Source organism: Tyto alba, unplaced genomic scaffold (genome assembly GCF_018691265.1).
Source record: "Tyto alba isolate M040663 unplaced genomic scaffold, T.alba_DEE_v4.0 Super-Scaffold_2, whole genome shotgun sequence".
NCBI classification, from domain to species: Eukaryota; Metazoa; Chordata; class Aves; order Strigiformes; family Tytonidae; genus Tyto; species Tyto alba.
Window position 1 is genome coordinate 43,877,062 of NW_024881282.1, and position 17,811 is coordinate 43,894,872.

Here is a 17,811-nt window from a genome sequence, read left to right on the forward strand (position 1 = left end):
TGGCAACATTCGAGATGTAATTATCAGATAATGATTGCCTAATTAATGTTGTACTATAATCTCATCAGACTCATATTATACACATCTTCATGAAAACTTTTTCATTGAATCAAGATTGTGTTTGAAAGGAAAGTAGATTTCAGAAGAATGGTTCATAAACACTTCTATTTGTGATCTGTTGAAAATTTATCATCCATGAGGACACATCAGAAGTGTTTTTGATCAAATAGCACTCTGAAATACTTATTATCCCAGTAGTTAGGGGTGATGTTTCCTCAGACCATGAAGACCTTGAGTTTTTAGTCTATTGGAGACCAACATCTTAATGAATGTCTATGAGTTCACAAGGCTATCCTCTTCAGCTAGAAGTGTCACTAGGGAAAATTTTATTAGCTGTATCTTCTGCATAAAGAATGAGGTTTCTAGATTCATGGAAAAACACTGTATGAACCCTCTTTTTCCCTGGATTTGCATATATTGGGTCATCCATTTGATCCCCTGGAATATGCAACCATAAAAGAATGCTACCATATGATTAACCTGATAAATCTGACTCCATTTCTTGGAGTCTCACAAAATGCCTATTAAAATTTAAAGGTAATTCAGCTAACGAAAGCAGTTTTGGGAAGAAACCATGCTTACAGATTGCTTATAGGCAGACAATTTATTAATAAACCAATGTAGTTGCCAGGAAATGAAATGAATGAGTACATTTTGATTACTTTTGTAAACTGAGTCAAACAGGAGTTACCAATTTACGTACACACAGCTGTCTGAATATACCAAGTGGTAGGTAATGCCTTTTGAAACAGTAACCTCATGTTCTACGTGTGTGGGAACTATAACCTAGTGGTCCAGTATTCTTTAGTCGTTATAAAATTCTACAATGTGTGCTGTAAGAACATACAGTTGGATATTGGAAGTCAAATATATAGGACAGTCAGGTATTTTAAGTCAAAATGTATTTAGTTACTCTTGCCTAATGGACTATTCTCAGTTAATATACTAAAACAAAATGGAAGGAAAAAAAAAGCAAACAAGGACATTCTTCAGCTATTCTATGTAAAGTAAAAAAAACTTGAATGGTGGAAGGGGTTAGATATTCATAGTAACACTACCTGATTTGTGGAAATGATGCTGAGATGATGGAAATAACACTGAGTGAAGTTAATCAGATGTCTATAACCCCCTTAACATTTCTTAAATCCTTCCCATTTCCTGGTTACCACCGCCCCTACTTACAACTCAAAGTATTAGCAATATAATGATATGTAACTCCTTCATTCCTCTAAAAGCACACAAATTTCTCCATTTTCTGGCCTTGTTTTTGTTTACAAAAAGATCAAAACATAGCTAGTTCTTGAAAAATATTAGATATTATCTATGATATGACAGTATCTGGAGGACTGTGTGAAGAAACTCTCAATCCATCTGAAGACAAGGTTATTTTAAAATACTGAAAGAAGCTCAATTAATGATCATGAGAATAATTATGAAAGAAGAAAAGGCATCAATGAAGAGAGATGTGAAAAAATACAATTCTTAGGAAACACCAAAAGAGGTGTCAGAAGAACTACAAGATACAATGATACAGAAGGTTAATCAAGAGACTCTAATGTGCATGACAGTGCCCTTGACAAATGCCACTGAGGGAAAGTTAAAGATCATAAATCTTTTGTTACTCAGCACATACATAACACATGGATATGCTCTGAGGTCAAAAGTAAAGAAAAAAAAATGTATTTTGATATATACCAAGAACTGTAAACGTAATTTAGAGCAATGTAAATCAGCCACAGAATTGGAAGCATAAAGTACTTTTCTGAAAATTATAAATTGCAGAGTTTCATAATTTTATTTAATTTCTAATTTTTAAAGGCCAGCATAAGGCTGTGATGAGGGAAGCCAGATTTTTTCCCATGACTGCTGCTAGTAATTTGCTCTCTGTATTCTGTCTGGTACATAGTCAGCAACAGAGATTTGACTAGATAGACATCGGATATACTTTAACAAAATAGTTCTTGAGATTCCAAGAAACACAGAAATAATTGACTAAAATTATAAGACACCCATTAATTCAAGCTAAGAAGATAGTATACGGTACAAAACACATAAGCAGTCACCTTGAAGAGATAACAGGAAATTACAAATATCAAGATGCAATACATAGGTCACAGGGTTACAAGTTAGGTATATATACTACCATCCATTTAATAAATGAGGATATACACTAAGTTAGAAGAAATAAAAACAGTTTGAGGAAAAGTTGGGGGATTATATATGTATTTTCCATACCTGGATTAAATAATCAAATGCCTCCATTATTTTACGTCTGCAAATATATTTCTTTGCAAACAATATGAATCGGATATACTTTATCAGCTATGGCCATTAAACATTTAAAATCTGAGGTATTTTAATTATTCCATGACATTTTTATTCTATTCCCTGACCAGGTGGATAAAACATTATTAACAGTTGAGGATGCACATACTGTACATTTCTTAGACAGAATGAGTAACTGAATAAAACATACATATAGAATAATAAAGAATAAAATGTTTAATCTTTATTTCCATTGCTATGTAGGTGAAAGACTGTGCTTAATTCTTCTTTCAGCACAGCCAAAATAATTTTGTATGGATGTGCTGTTCTCACTGAGAAGGGTGTGGTCTGACATTTTCTGGTTTAACTACCTCTATGCCAGGACTCTGACAACAGGTTTTGGGAACCCAGATCCTCCTTATGTCCCATCACATATGAAATACGAGTTCATTACAATTACCTCTTTTTAATTGTCTATCATCACTTCAGCCTATGCTGAAAAATAATGAGTTGCACATCCTTAAATGTGAGGACAAGATCAATCTGTGGATCATTTAAGTGTCTATCTAACAATATGTTAAGTGCTCTGGTCTCATACCAGCAGAGCAACCACTTTTGGACTCAGAGCTAAACATTGGAACTGTCCAGCTGAATCTAATGAGACATCCCTCTCATCCTTGAGGCTAAACAGTTGTTGTAATTGCTGGGCATAATTATTTTGTTGGATCGGTGACAGCACACTCATCATTTTGTAAAATCAAGATTTGTCCCAGAAAATTAGGGAACTCGGTCCTGTAGTTTGTTTTCTTCTCCAGTTTTCTAGTGCAACTCTAGGAAGTAGTCCAACCTTTATTTGAGCAAATAGATATACTCAAATTTTCCTCAATATGAATGTAACTGGGAGCATGGACATTTTGAAAGCAAATTAATTTAGATATTTTAACAAGAATTTACAGGAAACACTGGTTTTTGTAGCTTTAGTCCCTCTCTGAAAAGGTATGTACATGTTATACAAATGTAAAAACAGTTCCATGTATGATAATTTTACTTTTGGGTCTAAAAGGAAAATATTTCAAAAGAAGCAATATGTGGTCAAAATTGGATTAATACAATTGACATTAATATCTCTTGTCTTGCCTGAAAACTTTGTAAATACAAATAACAGAATATTCAGGAGAAGAACAAAAGCCTTAGTTCAAAGCAAATCACAGGATACTGAATGTGGAGAAATTGGTTAGAGCAATCATGGGAAGCATCTGGGTTTTGTGAACTTAAAATTACATGGAAAATACATCTGTCCAAAAATTAGAACACTGGCAGATGTTGTAGCCAGCTGTTATTTTGTCCATTTGAACAAATAAAAAGAGAAAAAACCTATTACTTTTAACTAACAATTTCTTACTCCCACTTTATTTTGTCAGGGCAGAGATATCATTACAGTAACTCGGTCATGTTAAGAAAACTGTACTGTAAATAAATTCTATCATGAAATACATATAGCCAACTCTGGTCAATTCTACACTGAACATCAGTTTGATAGATAAAGATTAACTGCTCAAGGTAGTAATAATCAGATGTGTTACAGTGTAAATATAATTATAAGGGCTACAGAGATTAGATTTGCTAATCCTAACTGGGTCCTGTTCACATGTTTCCTCACCGAACCTCCTGTGACTGGTGGCTCCTGGAAATAACATCCTCTTATAAGGAAACTAAGTTAAATGACACAATTTTTGAGAGGTTTTTTTTACAGCTGCACAGTAAACACCATATAAAAGATAATACATTTTCCTCTTTAATGAGATGGTAATAGTTCTGTCACTATTTTCTATAGGTTGATTAATATTTTTACTCAGTGACCACTCTGTGATTCTATTGCCATGTAAAAGTTATGATTGGAGTTTGTCACGTTCCTTTACTACTCCTTTACATATGTAATTGGAACAAAATATATGTTTTCTCTGATAAGCATTTTTAAATTATCAATACTTCTTGTAAGGAAAGATTTCCTTTCATAACCTTGGTTGTCTTCAACATCAATTCTCTGGTGATCTAAGCCATTATGAAGCTCCAAACCAGAAGACTGAAAGAAAATTCATATGGAAGGTATCTTTACAGAAAGACATGCACGTGACTACTAGTGTTTTGATATTCTCATTGAAACTTATTTTCCTTAAGATAAAATCAATTAATTATTCTGCAGTAGGAACTTGGGTTTGGGTTATGAAAAAACATGCAATTACACTGAGATATATATGTATATACCAGCAAGGAACTAGAGCCAGTGAAGGACCTGAACACTATAAATTGAGTTACTACACCGCCTGTATTCAGTTGACCTTCACAGCAGAATCCAGGGTTCAATATTAAGTTCTGACAGAGTACACAAGGAGAACTTTAGTCTTCAAGGGGAAAAGGAAGTGAGGGAAAGATGCAAAACCCCTTACTGTGCTTAGTGAGTAGTACAGAACCTGTCACAGAAAATTTCACACACAGATTATTTAATTCTTTGTCTGGAGTTTGGGAGTTTAACTTCACTCCATGCTGTTGAGTGCTGTGCAAACCAGTTCCTGAGTCCGAAATACCCTCTTGAAAGTGAGATTGACTATTATTACTTTAAAAACAAACAAACAATCAAAACAAAACAAAAAACTGAGTGGATTTTATATTTTCTATACCTTGGATCCTGGAGGATAAGGTGCCACCATTTGTTTTTTATTTAATATTCTGGTTAGAGTGCTTAACCACCCAAGCCTGACAAGTTGGAATCATTAGTTGAACTAGTAGGAGAATATCCTAATAGCAGGATAGAAAGTTTAATGGTTGTTTTCCTTCCTACACAGAAGGAAACCTTTTTAAGGGAAGCCACTCAAAGGAGATTTAGAATAGGTAACTTAGTGCCAAGTGCATTTAAATCAGAAGGGGAAAAAAGCCTTGAATTTCTAATTCAAGCTCAATGACTTAACAAGAAACTACAGATTTAGGGTATTTTTATAGCCCCATGCCTAAGGTTATTATGGGATGACAAATGAGAACTTTTAATTGGAGTATAAAATGTTGAAAAAACACTTATATCACAAATAATTGAAGAGGAATTAGAGGAAATAATTTCAGTCATGTTGCTTAGGACACCAAAAGGCCCCTAATGTCCCTGACTAGCCTCACCTAGACCTCCATCTATCCTAGACCCACACCATCTATCCATCAGCCCAGGACCCCTTATAAACTTAGGCCTGCCCAACCTGCAGTGTAAGACTACTTGCGTTCAGCTTTTTGATTGGTTTCTTGTGTTTATGCTGTTTTTCATATGGGTGCTTTGGGTTTATTTTACAGCTTGTCTCTGTCCCTGTGACCTTTTGCTTCTGACTGGACTCCTTGGATAGATCTAATTTGTTGCTTGCTGGATCTGGGGCTGTTGAAGATTCTGTTGCCTGTATCTGCCTTTGCCCACCATGCTCAGACACTGTGGGACTGCACCTTGTGTTTGTTGGCCTGTGGGAATTGTTCCCATTTTAATTTCCTTAAGGGAGTCACTGGATCTTGCTGCTCCCTCACACTTGGAGAAGTTAGGTTGAAAGGAAGAGAAATTATCTCCTCAACACCTAAGGACAAGGGGCCATCACTTAATCTCTTAAATTGGCAGTTACCTTTAGAAAGTTTGTCCTTTTTGTGTGTGTGCAGTGCCACACCTGCATTAATAAGTATGGAGATGACTCAGGATTGTTTTTTTCTGGACTGATATAAAAAATGGTCATGGCCACCGCCTTCCTTTGATGACTGTGTCTTAGTTAAAAGACAGTGAAAACAAGAACATTTTGTGATGGTCTTGATGATGACAGTGTATTCTCAGCATCTTCTAATGTGAGGATCCCCTTTAAAAAAAGACAGAAACAACATTTCTAGAATGAGGAATGTGTTTTTATGTAGAGACCTCAATGTACCTCAAGGTTAGAATGAAACAAGGTAATGAGTCAGAAGTGTTGTACATTTGTATTTATGTAAAATTAAATATAGACGGGAAAAACATAAAATTTTGTCTTTGCCTAAGACCTGCCTTAGGTGTCTTCATCTTTCATTTGGTCTAGCTCAAAACACTACACCAAGCCCTGCCCAGGATGAGATTTTATAACATTAGATGGTAAAACCTTTCTTTAATGCCTAAATACCTAAATGCTAGCATGTAGACTTTGCTCTTCTCAAAAAAAAAAAAAAAAAAAAAAAAAAAAAAAAAGGAATCATATGATTTTAATTAAATGTATTGCTATGGAATTATAGAAGTTAAAATTGCTTTGCTTGTCCATTATACTGATTGCCTAATCTGAACAAAAGTGCAACACTATATGTCATAAACCATTTACAAAGAGAGAACAGGGATTTTTAAATAAACTGTTGCTCTTTTCAAGAAAGTTTACTGAGGCCCAGGATCCAATCCATGCTAATCCAGGCACACAGAGATCATTAAATAAAATAATAGAAAAAAAAAAAAAAAAAAAAAAAGTTGCTCTGCAGCCTACCTTAAAGCACAAATGAGAATGCACAGCAATTGTTTTGGGATTTTACCAATAAAAGCACTTTTACTATCCCATATTCTGTTGATATTATATATGTAAAAAAATTCTCTTATGAAATAAACATAATTGGAAATGGTTTTAAGCAAGCTGAAATCAAGAATAATACACTTCAGGTGTTTTATGTGCTTCATACATAGCCATCTGATTTAGAGTGATACATTTAGGGAACACTTTGTGTGCTACAGTATATATATTTTGTTCATAAAGTTCTAAAAGAATGTTAACATACTTGCTACTCTCTTACAATAGCTCTCAATTGCTTTCATAATTTTCCTTCTGTACAATTTCTCATATATATAATGAATTCACACAAGGCCCACACTGTTAAAGCTGACCCTATTTTTTTAGTCATGCATGGTACAAAGAGAATTGTTTATTCCTTTATTTTGACTGTGGTTTACTAGAATTGAATAGTAAATGAAAACAAAAGATGCTGAAAAATTATTCATTAAGAGAATGACAACTCATTAACAAAACAAAATGGAAACAAAAAAGTATATATACTCTATGCAAAACTATTTGGAAAACTTATTCCTTTTACTTGCAATTGAGGGATGGTATTTTTAATGAAAGGTTAATTTTGTAAAATTGAAATCTTTAAGTTTCTCTAATAAGCAGTCTTTCTGAAGTTGTGAAGACCTGCTTACCTACAAATATCTCATTTTATGTGTCTTACTATGTAGTAAAATTGATTAACCTTTTCTAATTACATGAACAACACCTACTGAATAAACTCCACTTTTCTCAGTAGGATTGATTAAATTACTTTTGTTTCTGAAAACTTGAGAAACTTCACAGGTACTGGGATTATTTTAATTGGTTTGTTTTTGTAATTGAAACTTCTAATAAAGGCTGTGTATTTGGGCTTCCAGTTCTGAGTTTTTGCTTTTACACTTATGGCTCCCCTTTTGTTATTATGCTTATAAAAATACAAGGGTTTTTTAATTATAATTGTAGAAACTGCAGACCTGTAGAACTATACACACTGTTTCCATTTTGTTTTCTCCAAAACTAAAATTTATTATAAATATAGTGAAGTTCAACTAGAAAATACTTTAAAAATATATCTGGAAAACTTCAGCATTTGTTATTTAATTTCTCACAGTAAAACTAATTGCAGTTTTCAAACTTGGCCTTTGGAATTTTGCTTTTATTCTTCATATCCTCTTTGCTTTTTTGACTTGATTCCATAAGCAGGCCTGTACAGTGAGCATACTTGTGAATTTATCATAGAAAGGATCCTGTCAGAGAAGGCAATGACACTTCTCTACTTCTTCTGCTTCCTTCCTTGTGCTTGAGTAACTAATAAAATGTAGATGATGGGACTCCTAAAAGGCCCCATGTTTTACGTTTGGAAACAATATTATAAAGAACTATTAAAAATACTATCCACCTCAGTAGTCCTAAACAGAGATGGAATTTTTACCTCAAGTGTTTGATTAGCAAAACTGATGTATTTCCTACAAACATAGTATCTTACTGTCTAAAGGTATTTGTTTAGAAAAAAAAATTCACTTGTCTACTGAGATATGTCATGATGGAGTCTCAAGTTAAGACTTTGTTCTGAATGGTAGTTGTTTTCTTTTGGATGAAATAGTAGTGGAGCTGGATCGATACATGTGTTTGAAAATAGTGAATCCATTTCCAAGGAAACAATTATTAGTGATAATATAAGGGTCTTTGTACTCTCAACAGCTCTGTGCTAAGTGAGGTCTATAAATTTTCCATTGGTGAAATACTGTTAAAAAAGAGGTGTTCTGCCATTATCTGTCTCAAAGTAGAAGTCTTTATCTTAATCTGTTTCATTGTTCTATCTGGATTAACCAAACTCCATAGCTACTCACTTCCATTAAGATGTAGCTTCCAACAGGGTGGCAAAAGAAGATAGGTCATGACATATCTGTCAGTGAGGTGGTTTTTGAAATTTTCAGTCCATGGGATGCTGATATAGATAATGAATGTGATCATTAGATTATTACTCTTTGCCCTTTTGTTATTTATACTAGCTTCTTGCATTACCACTGATCTACTAGATCCTAAACATGACACTAATTATCTTAATTACTTGTGTATGAGGTAAAACGTTCAATGTATTCATCAGCAGAGGAAAACTGGTATTAACTAAAAGACTCAGTCTTGATGAGATCAGTTCTAAAGAATATTCCTCTGAGTAGCTCTATCTTAATCAACAAATTTCAAAGCCATCTAACATCAGAGTACATTTTAGGAGGAAATCTTTGAGAGATTGATACTTTTGAGACTGCTATTTTTTGATTATATTTCTCAAATATTGCATTTCAGTTTTTTCTTTGTGTTTCACATAAAAGCAAGCCAATCTTTTTAAATCTTTTATTGAGTATACTTCAGAATATCTAGATGCTGACCTTTTAGTTTTAGCCAGGTTACTATATAGAAATGAGGATTCAGGTGTTTTTTCTGACATTATAATAACAAGGAAACAGAAACACTGTCCTGGATCTGAAAACCCTCAGATCTGTTTGCACTGTTAAAAAAAATCTAGTTCTATAAATTGGGTTTAAAGGAAGTAAATTAATTTTCAACTGATCTGAGCAGCCATTTTTACAGCTGTAGATATTCCTTAGCTATAAGTAGGAAAGTCATTTATTTACTTGTACAATACCATAGGTCTGATCCAGCCTTAAGAGACCTGGAACTAAACATCCATTAAAATACTCACAACTCCTTTTAGAATTTTACTAATAATAAATAAATAGGCAATTAAATTGCTTATAATTGAATAAACTATTTTCACTGTGAGATCATTCTAAGCAGATAAACAGTAGGATATATGATGAAATAGACAAGCTGTTAATTAAATCTACTATCCATGCCTTAGCTTGATTTTTTTGCTTTCTAGAAAATATAGTGAGACAATTGCCCAATCACAATGAAATATGTTGTTGACTTCAAGTGTCACTGATGATAGGGAAGATGAGAAAAAATACAAGTAAATAAGGACACTTTCTTCCTGAGTTCAGTGTAGTGGTCTCAAGTTTTTTTCTGCAGCTAAGCTAATCTATTGCTTTGGGTTGTCTGTTTCATTGAGGCTATATAGCATTTGTAGCAGTATCTGGAAATTCTGCTCAAAAGACTGCTTCATCAAGATAGGATTTTGGCCAAAAACATCAGTTTAGATGCTGGCCAGAAGCAGGTATACTACAGTCTGAGAAGGGAGCTTTATCTGGCTAGAAAAGCTCAACTTAAATACCTCAAACAATGTATGGAAAGGTGGTCAGAAATACAATTATCTTATAGTGCTATCTTAATAACAGGAAAATAATTTTCACATCAGGAAATTGTGTACTCCTCTAGATAGACATAACTATATAAAGTATGCACACAAGCTTAGTTCAGCATGTGATTCCCTAATGTTTATGGGTTTGAAAGATATCTTCTGCATATGAATTCAGTAACAGGAGTGACATTTTCAACTGGAAATTGTCACATTTCCTCTATCACATAAAATTGTTCAACTATACTCTGTTTGCTTTCAGCCCTGATCAGTTAACGCTTTCCCAATTGAATGAACTGGGAGCTAGGACGAGTCACTGATGTTTTGCAGGGTGAGTGAATTGAAAAGTATGAGTGTAGGTCAAAGACTCAAGGTGACCTCACTGTTGGAGAACAATCCCAAAAATATTTATTGTACTGAAACGGATGTAGCCTGTACAGGGAATCATTCATATTTTAATGACTATATGAAACATACAAATATTTTTCATATCTACTCTCAGCTTTAATGTTTCCAAAATTATTGCATTTTGAGCTCAGATTCTTCATTCTATAGTATGTTGTGTGCCTTTCTATTGAAAAGACGTATCTTTAGGTGTAACAAATGCAATGTTTTATCAATGTAGCAAAAAAAAATCTTGTAACAAACAAAGTTATTCTCAATTCTCCTCAAATGATGACACACCACTACCGGTATCTTGCCTTCATAGCTTCTACAGGAACCACAGAGCTGACTCTAGTGATCACTTTATGTGGGAAATCATTGTATAAATGGAATGTATGTATTTAGTAGGCACACTTTTAGTTCACACCCATAATTTGAAAGAATTACTCTAATATGGCCTCTCTCCATTGGTTCCCACCACCCCACAAAGACATGGGAGATGGGAGACTATGGTTATTTTCTTCTACAGTAGTTACTAGGTCCAATTATATCTTGAAACTGGGCATTTCAGATTGGTTTCACCTTACTAAAGTTTGTAATGGCTTTGGCAGACCAATGTGGGCTTGGTGAAACATGCATGATTCCTTCATTAGCTCCAGCATGTGGTTATTTAGCTATTAACTATATAACATTAATCTGATAATACATCTGGTAGAGAATCTCTTTGAGGTTAACTTTTATCTAATCATCTAAACCATTTATTAATGACCACTTTTACAGCTAATGTTAATTTCAGGGGTTTGTTGCCATTATAACAGTGAAGGTACTTACTGTAATTTTATACTAAAGGCCCAGTTTTGATTGTTAGTACAGATGACTCCTCTCTCCTTCCTATCCAGAAAGTCTTTTCAGCATATTTCCAAGTCGGTTGAATATTATACTATCAACATTTGTCTATACATTTTTTCTAGGATGTCAACACACTAGGGAAAATAAGAAAAAACAAATATTATTAGATAGAAGGGACTAGTCAGCATAGATTTAGCTAGGTAAAAATATGTTGCAAGGGAAGACAAAGCTTCATAGTGAGAGAAAAAAAGCCTGTTAGTGTTTGAAATATATCCAACACTGTTAGTCTGGCAGAAGTTTTTACCCTGAGTATTTCACTTAGCCTAATACTGCACAGTTATGTGTTGTGAGAGAGCTTTCATCTGTGAATTTATTGGTTTATCCAAATTTTGAGAAGAACTTAAGTGTAACAGCTACTATTCACCCATTTGATTCTTTAGTGTCTGTTTTTTCTGTCCCTGTTGTCAAGTAGCCATATATTCTGTTATGTCTATTTAAAGTTTCATCACATGCAATGTTCAAATATTCAATAAGCAAAACTGTTGAGTTAAGTCAGAGACTATTAACACAGTAAAATAAAGAGATATGGGCATTTTCTTTTTAAAGATATTTGCTATAGAAAAAATTTCATAATTTGTTTTTACTTCAGCAAATATCTGGTTATTATTGACTTAAAGTAGGTTAATCTTACACTGAGAAAATAAGTTATTTAGAAAAAAAACAATATTTCCTGATCAAAACTACAATGGTTTCTTTAGAAAAGAGACATACTACATCATTGAAAAAAAAATTAAAAATACATTTCTTATCCAAAATATTTGTTGAATTATACAATAATACTGTGTAATTGTAAGATACACTCAGTATCATATAATACCCAGCTATTTTCATTAAAATATTCTTTCACAGATAACTAATATCTAGGAAAAACTAACACAATAGATTGAATATATATACACCAGTGATGTAAGCCAAACATTTTACATGTATCTTAGTTTTCATGACATACCTTTTAAAAGATTGTCTTTGTTTCTGTGGTTACCACATTGCCACCTAATGAAGACTGGTTTAATTCAAGATTTTTGACGCTAGTGTTAAAGCACTTCACACAATTAAGATGTGATAATATAAAATAGATTATTATTATATGGAAGTTATTATATATCATAAGTTGTAACTCTTACCTCATGAAACATTAAGTGTACATTGAACCAGTAAGCCCAAAACAAAGACCTTGTTTCAAGTAAAACAAAGTGTAGTAAGTATAACTAACTTTTTGTTTTAATACAGAAGATAGTTTTGACTTAGAAGTAAGCTTTATGTTATGTTTTAATGTTAAGATTCTTAGACTATCAGAATAATATAAATAAATATATTATTAACACATTACTATCCAACTAGAATCTAATCCCATTTTATTTAAATTAACAGTAAGATCTAGTTTACTTTAGTAAAAACAAGATAAGGAACTTAGATCATGAGATCAACACTGATTTTTTTTTTTTTCCCAAAAATTCAAAACAGTGTGTTTTATATGTGAGTGTGCATTCCCTTCACATGTGATCTAAAAGAAATTTAAGAAACCCATAGAAACTATTTTGGATCTTGTTCCTTTTTAAGATGACTCCTTTGGCATAAAGTAGGAAAAAAAAATAAGCAACTAGCACATTGCAAATTTTTTGTTTGTTGTAAGCAAGCTACATAGAATTTAAAATAATGTGAAGTCTTATTGACAAAATTTCTGTAGTGCAATTAAAGCTGTCTCTTTCACCAGGAATATTTAATATAACACTGAACATTAAGGTCATCTGTGTGGCAGGTGACTAATGCAGGTAGAACTTGGATGTTTAGCTCATGCACACGGGCTTGTAGTAAGCCTCAGTCAACCAGACGTTTCTCTTCTGAGAAGCAGGATAAAGATCTGCAAAACTGTTACATGCTGTCACCTTTTCCGGACTGCTTCATAAAAGCAGCTATGAAAACTTTTTTAAGATAAGTACATGCATGCATCCTTTCTTTTTTATACCTGATAATATGTCTTAGATCTTTCCTCATGATTAATTCTCTGAGGTCACTGGTGATGCATATATTTTGGGGAACATGCTTTGACTCCAGCAAGTGCTTTAGCAATATTTTGCAGACATGAAACTGCAGGTTTCCCTGGTCAACCCCTAAGTGTGATGAATGATGATGAGATAGTTTGTCATCAGAGGCTTTATGGGTCTGTTTGTGGAATACAGTTTTAAAATTAGATAATGTTTTGTATTTTTAAGCTATCTTTGTAATAGACAAGGAAAAGAAAAGAGTTGTCAACAAACTTAAGGTCGAAATAGGCAAACAGAAAGAACAAATTCCTGGAAGTAGGAAGCTTGCTTCATTTATAAGTTTGAGTGAGGTAAATATTGAGGTTTCCTGCATAGATTCTTTTATATAGCTTTGGATCACATGGCTTTCGTGTAAACAAGATAAGGCTGTGGAGCTGTACTGGGGTGAACTGGTATGGAGGTAAAGAGACTGAGCCACTTGGTCTTTAGGCTAAGGAGCATTCTTCTTTTCTTTCTTAAAAACAGTTTATTTATTATATAGTGTTAGGAAATAGATAAGTTGGGCTCCTCTTTGACTGAAACCAGGTGCAGAGTGAAACCAGCAGGTGAAAAGCTGTTTGGATGTTAATTGTATCGTATTGCTGAGATGCTGTAATAATAGCCATTGTTAGAAATACTATTAAAGTGAAGATAGCTTCCGGAAATATCTACTGGAGATACTTGAAACCGGCTTGATATCTATCTGCAAGTGTCCAAGGACCAGTTTTTCACATGTAGAAAACCAGAAATCATAGAGGCAATGCACAGGGTGTTTTTGTGGCATTAGGAACATGACTACCAGCTGAAGTAACTCTTGAATGAATGTTTGACAAGCCTAAATATTCAGAGGAATATCAAAAAACATGGGACAAAAATACTCCACACACTTACCAGCTGATGAAAAGGGAAAAAGAGGCAAACTATTAAAAAGTCTGGTTAAGTAAAGCCTTCCACCTGCTTCCAAGAGTGGTGGCACGTAACTGCTATAAAACGTGATTGTAGGTGCGATCAAAAACTTTGCATCAAGTTTCAGGCTTGCAGTAGTGAAGACACACACAGGGTTTTCTTAACCATCAGTGGTCTTAATGAATATTAATTTGGCAAAAAAAATAACAGACAACCTTGAATGAAAATGTTAGTTATTAATTGTTACTAGATTATTGGTGCCATTCTATTGTCATATTTATTTCTAGATACTTTACAAAAATTTTAAAGGTAAACGGGTGAATATTTCTTACTGGGAAATGATTCATTAACAGGTAAAAGAATTTAATGCTATCTGTTGTAACGGTATATGCAGAAAGCAAACAAAAAGATGTCTATTCACATATTTCTCTACCTATTTTCAGACACTGATAGCAAAATATTCTGAATCAATTTGAATACTTTGTGATACTTGGAAGCCAGAGGCTGAAATATGTAATTATTTCATTAATATAATGCTTTGCTGAAGTTGAACGTCTGGGTTTTTTTGAAATTCCAATGTTTCTTTACACAATGTTGATTAACCCACTGGGGCAATAATTTTTCTATGAAAGCTTCCAATTTCAGATGAAAAACTATGTTCTCAACTTGATGTAAAAATATCAAAGAACCCTGTTTCAAATAGAACCTGCAGAAAATGAATTTTCGTACTTTAAATTGAAAGTAAGATATTTTTTCAATGTTGGGGAAAAAATATTAAGAATGATCCTGAGAAGTCTTGGTCGGTCAGATATGTGTCTATCTATTCTCTTTGGGCTAAGCAATATATAAGCAGCTATTTTTATCAACTTAAGAGTGCTTTGAATATTTTATCCGAATGTTCATTTGGCTTTTAAAAAAATCTCATGAGTTTTGAGCACTCCCGTGTTACTTATTAATGGGCTAGATAATCTTTGCTCTTGATCATAGCATGAAGCTGCATATGCATTTCAAATTTGCTGTTTGACAAACTTGGGTTTGGAAGCTTACTATGAATTTAACACTGACAAATTTCCAGTACTGATATGGCTTTTTAAAATATTTTCAAGGTGATTTACCTGTGGGCAGTAGTTGAACTACACCACAATCTGACATCTTTGTTGGCAGAATTCAATTTAAATCTTTGTTATTAATATAGGCCAGTTGGGATTATAGCAATTTTGGAAGCCTTACTGATGATTCATCTCTATTACTTGGAAAGCTCCATCCAGTTGCAGAAGAAACCGGCTGTTTCTAAAATATCTGTTGGAGAAGATGATGCATTCTTTGAGATGCTCTTCTCCTTACTTCTTTCCTGAAGGTTCAGTTCTTCTGAGCTATCTTGGGTAAAATTTAAATGAGAAGCATTGAATTCATGCTAGCGGAATGCTCCATGGTCACCCATTTACCTTAAGTGCTAGACAGACCATGTACTTCTCTGCATAAGCATGTTCATTTGGAGAGGAGTGAGATTTTTGAAGGGAATCTCTCCCACTCACCGATGTGATTTGTATCATGGAGCACTCCCAGACTGCACTGACTTGATTGCTTGTGGATGAACTTTAACAAAAATATATACTCCAACCCCTCAGAGACATTCAGTACATATAACGAGATTAAACTCCCAAATAACAGTATGGCATCAGGTCCTCAGCAACAAATGTTGTACTTCACAAACCACATGCTAGTGCAAATCTAGTCAATGACAGTTTAGAATGTAGGGATGCAAAATAGCAACACCTTGTGTCATTAGTTCAACAAACTCTGATTATAAAGAATTAATTAAATTAATTAAAAGCTCACAGTTCCATTTAAATCTGATAGAAATATGTTAACATCTATTTATTCCTTTATCCTCATCTTTTAAAAGATACATGTCATTGGCATGTAATTACACATGCACACACACTTTACTAAACATGGATGTTGCGGTTTTTCAGCTGACACAGCTAATGCATAATGAACAAATTAAGGGTCAAAGTTAAACAACACGTTCAAAAAAACCTAACCCTTTGTCAATTACAAAAGTGATGGCTCTCATCAGATATATAGCAACCATTTCTTATCAGTGTTTTGTGTCTGACACAAAAGCCATTAAATTAGAGAGGAAACTTTTCCAATGGTTAGCTTGCAATCAGACTTGACCTACAAGTCAGGGCATACGAGTATTAGTATCTTACTCTGAACTCCAAACTTTTAGAGATAACATGTCTTTCCCTTATTTATCTCTGTAGGCACAAAGGGAACCAGAAAAGGGGGATTGTGTAAGTATTCTGAACGTCTTGTTGCCACATCTCATGGTGACTTTGACAGCAATGTGCGAGTTTCAAAGATGATTGATTCTTTTGTCCTAATCTGTGGTGATTGTTGACAGGATTCTTTAATATAAAGCTGCTCAGGAAATAAAATATCTCTGGGACAGGGATCTAGCAATGAAAATACCACAATTTCTTATTATATACAAATCTACATCAAGTGACAAAAACAAGGAAGGATATGATTTAATTTGATGGTTTGTGCTAAGATTTTGCTTTGAAAGATTTGTAACAATCGCATAATCTATATAACCTAGATCTTATTTTGGTTTTGGCTTTAGGCACTTTGGATATTAAAGTATATTTTTGGCCCTGCAAACAATCATTTTCTGATGTGACTGTTGCTAACTAGCTTTAAAATCCCATTGAAATTACTCAGTGGTATATCTCAATGAACCATATCATCATTGTTCTTCCTGTAATACTTCTAAATAACATCGAGTATGAGTAGCATGTCTTTTACTAAACCAAAAGCCAATAGCAGTCTGAACTAATATTCTTGTGGAAAAACATTTTACTCAATTACAAGGCTCTGTCTGAGTCTTTATAGCTTTTTCAAAGTATTTAATTTCATTACCTTCACTCTTTCTAAACTGCAGATATAAATGGTTCGTGCTAAGTTTACTTTCAGTTATCACGGTACTTACAAAACTAAAACTTTTATTCTATTTCTATATTCACTTTGCTATAGATACAACGAACAAATCAGCTGTAGTCACTTCTCAGTGACTGTCTTGGTTAGAAAAAAGGTAAGCAGACTGTGATGATAAATTGACTTGTAAAAACAGTATTGAGAATATAAACTCAATGTGAGCTTTACGAGAAAAGGAAAGGTCATCTGATTTAGATGAATGTATAAGGGAAAGCCAAGTGAGTAAGATAATGCTTGCATGATGTACTGGAGGCACATGTAATGTTCTTGGAGGTTGGATAAAAGGTTGGATTAGATATGAGGTTCCCTTAAGTTAATAAATTGTTCTGTCAAAAAACTCTCTGCTGAAATGGGTATTGGATTGGGGTTTAAGCAAGTTGCTACTTGACCTAAGGCAAGCTATATAATTTAAAAGAGAAGTAACTGAAATCACATA